General features: G+C 39.1%; 1 protein-coding gene across 5 annotated transcripts in view; it reads left to right on the top strand.

Annotated features, from left to right (window-relative positions):
* The window catches only part of LOC109868492 (membrane-associated phosphatidylinositol transfer protein 2), an 85,767-nt gene extending 77,163 nt beyond the window's left edge, over positions 1–8,604 (top strand). For all 5 annotated transcript variants that reach the window (XM_031802951.1, XM_020458089.2, XM_031802952.1 and 2 more), the window contains one exon: positions 1–8,604. This exon is cut by the window's left edge and continues 541 nt beyond it. The gene's annotated coding sequence lies outside the window, so the exon portion shown is untranslated.
* The last annotated feature ends 1,053 nt before the right edge of the window (positions 8,605–9,657 follow it).

The raw sequence follows: 9,657 nt of genomic DNA, 5'->3' as shown, positions 1-9,657 counted from the left end.
TGAGGGGCGGAAAGTGAGAGGGAGGGAGGGAGGGAAAAGGGACAAAGAGGGTGAGCAAGAGGAAGAAGCAGGGTCTCTTGGGAAATAGATACGAAAGGAATAGAGAGAGAAGAGATTGGTTGAGTGAAAAGTAAAGCCAGAAACATGGGAGGTGCTCTGACTTTGCTGTAAAGATCAAATGACATTTATACTGTAGCATTAGAGTCTCACAGTCAATACTTTTATATTACCTACCTTGGCCACTAAAAGAAAATAACTGGAAAATAAAATAAATTAAAACTAAAAACAAACGATCGTAAGCCTTAATCGTCACCCCCTGAGGGCCTGGAGTGCCTACCCTTGTCTGAGTAATGGTTGAATGTACTCTCTCTACCTAGAGGACAATGGGAATTCGCACACATACAAACACCCCAGCTCAGGACAGGCCCGGACAGTGGAGCCACAAAAATAAGACTCAAATGGTGATCTGGAGGTCAGTCTGTAGCCATGACAACAAGTCAACAACTTCATCTGTTTTTATCCCTCTATCCGCTGAGATACACCTCCTTCCTTCCCGCTAACCCCGTTGTGTCTGGCAATAAGAAAACGAGTCCCCTCACACTGCCAGGAGAGAAGCACCACTACCCTATAGAAAGAGAGAGGGAAGAGGAAAAGCAAGAGGAAGAGGGCTGGAAGGAAAGAGGGTGGATACAGAGAGAGATGCAAGACAAAAGGGAGGGAGGGGAAAGGTTATGGATGACATGTACAATTTCCTCTAGTCTATTCCTGGGCCATTTCTCTACTTTTATCAGTGTGGTACTACACAGCGATTTCTACCGTTGACCTCAGCTCCAGTCCTTTTCACTCCGTAACAGAGTAGCTACTGTACTGTACCACGTCTTTCAGCATGGCCTGTGGGCCATCCCAGGCCTTAAACCCCAATGACACATTTATAACGTCAGACTCTGAAGGATCCCAGGACTGAGCTAGACAAGGCTTGTCATAACAGTAGACATTAGTGACACTTTTTAAACGCTGAACAAACGGAACACAGCAGCAATCCCTTTACCAGACCATCTGCTTGCAATACCTCTGAGCCACCAGTGGGGGAGCAGTGTCTCTCTCTGTTTTCCAAAAGCATGATGCTGTTGGTATTCATTTCAGTTCATCCTGCGGCGCCTCTTAGCTATCAACCTTTGTCATTACACACCATTCAGTGACACTCCAGTGGACTTCCCTATGATGCTCAGAGCTCTTTCCTCCTTGAGTGATGTGATGAATGCTATTCATTGGACATTACTACATTTTAGTCTGGATACTAAAAGTGATCTAGGCTTTTCACAGTGATTTAAGCTTTTCAGCGAACCCTCACTATTCAAAGGACGGAAGCGGGACGTTTCATGATTCCTAACAAACAGACGAGGACAGGCGATTAGGTCACAGGAAGAAGGGTTGTAAACGTTCTGAGAGCAGACAGGATGGCCAGACATCCTCAGAGGCAGGAAGACATGTTTTGATTCCACTTTATTTCACAGTTCCCCTATCCTGTTTTCTTTTTTTACCTGTTTTTTACCTAATAATAACCACCACCTGATACCAAGTTGTTTCCAATTGTGATTCGTTATCTGAAGTACCAGAGAATATACCATGTTATTACTTAGCAAATACCAGCTGGTATCGGACTATAAAATTAAGGGTTACTAATGCTTTCACTAAAGCTATGGCAACCTGTACAGAGAATTTTAGATGAACACCTAACTCTCATACTACATGTTATCTAATACCTGGCCCCTACTGTATGGTTAGGTATTATCATCGTCTTCAATTATATCCCCATTACTAATCACACAAAGCCAACAATCTCTCTCTCTAGCGGCTGTAGTATCTCAACCTGTTCAACCTCGTTGTTGTTTTTTGCACTCGTTTATGTTGGAGAATCGTGTTACCGTCTCATGTCGCTACATATTGTTACCTTTTTGTAGTGCATGACATAAAAAACGATTCATTATTGCAGGGTATATGTGCTGCAGTAGTACACACACTCGTGTACATTTATTCAATGTCAGGATTACTGAATAATGTAGAATAACGTGCCAAAAAAACTAAACAGTTGTTGGGTGTGGGAAGCTAATGTGCCAGGCTGTATCCCACCATTTCTTTGTATAGTGAGAAGAGTCGGGGCTTGCATTGAGAGCATGACGGCGTGGCTTTAGTTGAAAAGGCACGTGTTCTATACTGTATTTTAACTATGTCAATCAGATTACTTCTGATTTGCAGATCTTTTTTAATCCAATATGTTGTCCACATCTAAGGGACATAATGGCTAGCTGTATAGGATGTGGTTATGGTTGTACTTTTACTTATAACTTGAGAGCTTGGAAGCTCTAGCATATTGTTTGATTCTAGGCACATGCTACTATTGCCAACTTGCATTTATTGCAACCTGTTATGACACCGCTCCAGCGCAGTAGCATAGGTGATGATTGTTAGTTAAAGCAATAGTTCACTTCAAAATAAACTTTTTTTTGTCAGACATTGATCAGACCTATATATATTTAAAAATAAAATAAAAAAGGTTGTAACTTTAAGTCTCTGTCCCACACCATTGGTTGTGTAGATCCAGCTGCATAAGGTCCCTTTTGAGGTTTGACCAAGTCGTACAAACTTTGATCTTTCAGTGAACTACGACTTTAATGAAGGATGTAGACTGGAGCTGTAGGTGACGATCTGGAAGGCACTAGGGAAGGTATTGGATACAGCCATACTGTTTCCCCTCTGCCCTGATGATGAGCTGAATGTCTTCCTGCTATAGGCTTGGAGAGCCCAGACTACATGATCCATGGATATGTCTGTCTGTCTGTCAGTGTAGATACTGTAAAAAAGGATACTGTATATGTAAGAATATAATGGTTGAGAGGTATTTATTTACGCAACATGAGTTTAATTTCTATTATGGATCTTTCAGGTGAACAATATTTGAATATGTAGCGTTTTGTTTATGATGAGGACCAACAGTCAGTGGAAGGTGTGTATTTTCTTTGCCAATATTATTGTTTCAGTCGCAGGGTAGCATGACCACAACAAGGCACAGACAGAGACAATCTATCGAACATGCACGAGTATAGACAACATTAACAACATCCACTTATCCACTGTCCCACCCCTTCACACTTCTGCTGTCCCTTTACAAAGGTTAACCGTTAAAGGTTCAATTATTTTATAGTGAAAACAAAACTATTTTTCAAACTGGACCATTTTACAAAGCCTTGACAAAATACTGTATTGCTTCCTATCTTCTGTGAAGGCAGTTTTTCCCCCCTTCAGAATGAAGAAATGTTTGATTGTGAACTTGTCATGTGAAATTTCATCCTGATGAACCTTCTATTTTACCTGTAATATGTGGTGTTCAAAATAATTCAGACTGGGTTAGCCATCAATATTGTATACAGTAGTTATATATAAATTATGTTAACCACTAACCCTTATAGTATGTCTTGAAATTGAAATGTGTTCCAGAAAGAACTATTGTTTATATTTGAGAATATTAGAATTATTGCCACTTTAGTAGCAGTCTTGCATGTACTGTACTATTAGATGCCAGTTTTACACTCGGTACAGAACATGTTCTACTTTATGGGGCCACGTGTGTGACTGAATAGTTATTATAGTTCAATGCCTTGTAGATATGTCAAGGATAAATAATCAACAAAGGGCTATGCATTCTATGGAAAATATTGAAGATGTTTCCAGAGAACGCACAGAGCCCCGAGTTGATTATCCTTTTCATACCATGGCTATAACTGAACACATTTGGCACTAAGAATGTGTTAATTTGTTTACTGGATAGCTACAACAGTTGCCTTGGTAAACAAACAGACTCGCTAGTTTAGCTAACCAAACCACCAGTCCTAGCTTGCTATTATGAAAATGTAATTCAACAATGCCAATAATGTTTTCAATTCGACTTTTGATTTCAAAAGCAGCTCAAACATAGAGCATGTAAGAATTAACTATAGCCAATGAATTCTACCGTGCTGATATACCCTGTGTTATAGGGAAATAATGCATGCTCTAGAATGCCCTTCAAGCCATTCAGAAACAAGTATTCAACAACGCCATGGATAAGTCCCAGTCGGTATTAAGTCGTATTCAATTATTGTTGGCTGCTTGTTTAAGTCGATTACAAAACTACATTTGAGAAAAGTACAACATGCCTATAGATTGCTTTTCAACATCGCCTGCTCCCTAGCATTCTCTACTTAGAAATACGTAATATTGTAAGGCTTCCCTCATGCGCCTTTTCATGACTGTGCTAGGAGGCGATGACTGAGTGCTAGCTAGCTACCGACCGGAACATTAAGCTAGCCAAGACCAACAACATAAACAAACGGAAAACATTTAATCACAGGTAAGACATTTAGTACAGTCCGTTTGTAACTCCACTCACTACTTATAGCTGTATAGTCAGTTTGTTTGTGTTGTTGGTCTTCGCTAGCTTAATGTTCCGGTCGGTATCTAGCTAGCTAGCACACTACTCGTGTGGCTGTTAGCGCTGTTATGAAAAGGGGCATGAGGGAAGCCCTACAATATTACACTTTTCTAAGTAGTGAAAATACTTGGGAGCATTCAATGTTGAAAAGTAATCTTTAGGCATGCTGTACTTTTCTTAACTGTAGTTTTGTAATTGACAAAAAGAAGTAGACAAAGACAAAATTGTGTTTGAAAAAGGTCACGTTTTTGCTTTGAGCCAATGGCGTAACCAAGGTGATGGTTGGATTGGTTTCCCCCTAGGCGGTCGGGGCCGCGACGTTCTATCTAATACCGACTAGGAGTATAACCAGGTATAACGAGAACTATATAACAATGTGTTCAGTCGGTTCTGTGCTAACGTTCCACTCCTTGTCATGCCAACCATTTTTTAATGTTTGAAATGCCATGGATGTGGCAACGAGTGTAATGCACAAACAGACTGCATTTCAGGCTGACAATGTGTACCCACGGTGTAATTAACACTGTACCTGCTTATGTAGCTGCCATGTAAATACATAGATTTCTGAACATTTTGTTAATATACTGTAAAGTGGGACCAATATATTTATCTACATACAGTATACATAAAATGTATGTCATTTACTCAAGCATTAGTAATATAAAATGTACACAAGCTTTACTTGATTATTTCCATGAACAGATTGGAAATGTTTTGTATTAGTACAATGCCGTTATGATTATCATAGCACTGTAAAATATACATATACAGCGCATTCGGGAAGTATTTTTTTCCACATTTTGTTACGTTACAGCCTTGTTCTAAAAAGGATCTAAAATCAGTCTACACACAATAGAAATTGTTGCAAATGTATTAACATTTTTAAAAACAACTGAAATATAAAATGTACAAAAGTATTCAGACCCTTTACGCAGTACTTTGTTGAAGCACCTTTGAGAGCGATAACAGCTCGAGTCTTCATTGGGTACACAACTGTATTTGGGGAGTTTCTCCCATTCTTCTCTGGAGATCCTCTTAAGCTCTGTCAGGTTGGATGGGGAGCGTCACTGCACAGCTATTTTCAGATCTCTCCAGAGATGTTTGATCGGGTTCAAGTCTGGGCTTTGGTTGGACCACTCAAGGACATCAGAGACTTGTCCCAAAGCCTCTCCTGCGTTGACTTGGCTGTGTGCTTAGGGTGTGCTTAGGGTCGTTGTCTGAGGTCCTGAGCGCTCTGGAGTAGGTTTTAATTAAAGATCTCTCTGTACTTTGCTCCCTTCATCTTTCCCTCGATCCTGACTAGTCTCCCAGCCACCATGCTGCCACCACCATGCTTAAACGTAGGGATGGTATCGACCAGGTGATGAGCGGTGCCTGGTTTCCTCCAGACGTGACTCTTGGCATTCAAGCCAAAGAGTTCAATCTTGGTTTAATCAGACCAGAGAATCTTGTTTCTCATCGTCTTGAGAGTCTTTAGGTGCCTTTTGACAAATTCCAAGTGGGCTGTCTTGTGCCTTTTACTGAGGAGTGGCTTCCGTCTGGCCACTCTACCATAAAGGCCTGATTTATGGAGTGCTGCAGAGATGGTTGTCCTTCTGGAAGGTTCTCCCATCTCCACAGAGGAACTCTGGAGCTCTGTCAGAGTGACCATCGGGTTCTTGGTCACCTCCCTGACCAAGGCCCTTCTCCCCCGATTGCTCAGTTTGCCTGGGCAGCCAGCTCTAGGAACAGTCTTGGTGCTTCCAAACTTCTTCCATTTAAGAATGATGGAGGCCACTGTGTTCTTGGGGACTTTCAATGCTGCAGAAACTGTTTGGTACTCTTCCCTTCGACCCAATCCTGTCTCGGACAATTAGTTTGACCTCATGCCTTAGTTTTTGTTTTTGCTCTGACATGCACTTTCAACTGTGGGACCTTATATAAACAGGTGTGTGCTTTTCAAAATAATGTCCAATCAATTGAATTTACCACAGTTGGACTCCAATCAAGTTGTAGAAACATCTCAAGGGTGATCAATGGAAACAGGATGCACCTGAGCTCAATTTCAAGTCTCATAGCGAAGGTATTTATGTTTGTTATTTTTCATAAATTTGCAAAATGTGAAAAAAGTCAAGGGGTCTGAATACTTTCCAAATGCACTGTGTGTGTGGTATGTATGTATGTGTATATATATATATATATGGTAACATATATTGTTCGAGGTGGCAATAATTTAAGTACATTTTGAGTATATGCAGTTTATTTGACATAAGTGCATAATCATATAATGAATATTTGAATTTGCAGGCATGTACATAAATTAAATAGTGTTTTGTACCTCTTACAATCTCACCCATTTCCCTTTGTAGTTTGTAGCGGGTCTGGATTTCAAATAGGCATTATTAAAGAAGTCTGTAGGAAGTATACTTATGTAATTGATGTGGCACTCTTATTCAAAACACCACCAACATCAGAATTGCTTCTTTGGGAGGTTTTGATACCAAGTTTAGTTTTCAAAACAAGGAGTGGTTACAATGTTTAGTTATGTATGAACAGTTCCTTTTGACTTTTTCAAAATGTTGCTGTGTTACAAAGTGGTATTAAAATTGATTTAAATTTCTTTTCTTTTTAAATTTCGATCTACACAAAATACTCTAATGTCAAAGTGAAAGAAAAATTCTAACTTGTAAAAAAGAAAAACACTAATATTTCTCAATTAGATAAGTATTCAACCCCCTGAGTCAATACATGTTTGAATCACCTTTGGCAGTGATTACAGTCATGCTGGTTAAGTCTCTAAGAGATTTACACACCTGGATTGTGCAACATTTGCCCATTTATTCTTTAAGCACTGTCAAATTGGTTGTTGATCGTTGCTCGACCACCATTTTCAGGTCTTGCCATAATATTTTCAAGTGGCTTTAAGTCCAACTGTAACTCAGCCACTCAGGAACATTCACTGTCTTCTTGGTAAGCAACTCGAGTGTAGATTTGGCCTTGTGTTTTAGGTTATTGTCTTACTGAAAGGTGAATTCATTTCCCCGTGTCTGTTGGAAAGCAGACTGAACCAGGTTTTCCTCTAGGATTTTCCTGGTGCTTCCATTCCATACATTTTTTTAACCTGAAAAACTCCCCAGTCCTTAATGATTACAAGCATAACCATAACATGATGCAGCCACCACTATTCTTGGAAATATGTAGAGTGGTACTCAGTAATGTGTTGTATTGGACTTGCCCTAAACATAACACTTTTGTATTCAGGACAAAAAGTGAATTGCTTTGCTACATTTTTTTGCATTATTACTTTAGTGCCTTGTTGCGAACAGGATGCATGTTTTGGATTATTCTGTACAGGCTTCCTTTTTTTCACTCTGTCAATTAGGTAAGTATTGTGGAGTAACTACAAGGTTGTTGATTCATCCTCAGTTGTCTCCTATCATAGCCGTTAAACTCTAACTTTTTTAATGTCACCATTGGCCCCCTGAGCGGTTTCCTTTCTCTCCGGCAACTGAGTTAGGAAGGACACCTGTATCTTTGTAGTGATTGGGTGTATTGATACACCATCCAAGGTATAGTTAATAACTTCACCATGCGCAAAGGAATGTTCAATGTCGGTTTATTTTCCCCCCATCTACCAATAGGTGCCTTTCTTTGAGAGACATTGGAAAACTGCTTGACTTGACAGATAATTGAATGTGTGAGGTACAGAGATGAGGTAGTCATTCAACAATCATGTTAAAGACTATTATTGCACACAGGGTGACTTGTTAAGTAAATGTTTACTCCTGAACTTATTTAGGCTTGCCATAACAAAGGTTTTGAATACTTATTGACTCAAGACATTTCAGCTTTCAATTTTCTATGAATTTGTAAAAAAAAAATATTGAAAAACATCATTCCACTTTGGCATTATGGGGTATTGTGTGCAGGCCAGCTCCAAAACATCTCAATTTAATCCATTTTAAATTCAGGTTGTAACACAACAAAATGTGGAAAAAGTCAAGGGGTGTTAATACTTTCTGAAGGCACTGTAGTTCCCTCACTCATCTCTATCTCTCTCGCTCTCTCTCTGGTTCATAGGTCATTTTACCCTTCCTGGGTGAGCGCTCAATGTATTATTGTCTGTACTGTGGAATAAATACAATTGGACAATAACATATCTGCGCTTGTACTTTGTGTTTTCAATACATTTTAAATTACATAGCAATAGTAGATTATATGATGAAATTGGGTGAAATTTAATGGGATTATTGTAGTCCTTTTGTAGAACCACTTTTTAACCTGTAAAATCTAGGCAGTTAAGAGTTGAATGCTTTGCTCACATTGAACAACAATGTTTAACATGCTTGCCAAAAATTAAGTGTATAAACCGGATTTGATTTAATAGGGACCTAGATGTGAACAAACGCACACCTTCCATAGGTCCTCCAAATAACAATATGGTCATCATCATCATCGCAAACGACACCACCCTTCGATTGTGATCTGTCTCTTAAGTTTTCTTCCGCATCTCTCCTATATAAGTCATTTGGTAAAACCTATTTAATTGTTTTCTAGATGACAGTCAAGTGAATTATTCATGCGACCGTGAAAGCTCGCTACTAAATATTTTCTTCATAGGTAAGTGTTTTTCTTCAAGGAGATAAATACTATATCATCAGATTATATGACAGATTATTAGTTTGACTTTGAACCTACTATTTCAATTTAATATTGGAAAATGTTAAGTGTACAAACTGTAAAGATAATGACATTGAAGATAATCCTTTATTTAATTTAAGGGTTAATAAAGTTCAAAGATCAAGGTTCAAAGTTAGAATAAACTGGATGAGCTCTGTTCGAGACTATCCTATCAACGGGACATTAAAAACTGTAATATCCTATGTTTCACGAGTTGTTGCTGGATCATACATTGTACAGTTAGCTGGGTTTTCTGTTTATCGGCAAGACTCCTTGTCAACAACAGCTGGTGCGTGATCGCTAACATGCTGACCACACCGCCCACATTGCCTGTGCGAGCATTGCTAAATACATTTACACATTTTTTCACCTTTATTTAACCAGGTAAGCTAGTTGAGAACAAGTTCTCATTTACAACTGCAACCAGGCCAAGATAAAGCAAAGCATACATGTTATTCAATCACTTCATTCACACTGCGAACGTCTACATATCGTAGCTCTAAAATAGAACTTGGTTCTATTTTTGACAC

This window comes from Oncorhynchus kisutch, linkage group LG23, assembly GCF_002021735.2.
Source record: "Oncorhynchus kisutch isolate 150728-3 linkage group LG23, Okis_V2, whole genome shotgun sequence".
Classification (NCBI taxonomy): Eukaryota; Metazoa; Chordata; class Actinopteri; order Salmoniformes; family Salmonidae; genus Oncorhynchus; species Oncorhynchus kisutch.
This window is presented reverse-complemented; position numbering and strand designations above follow the sequence as displayed.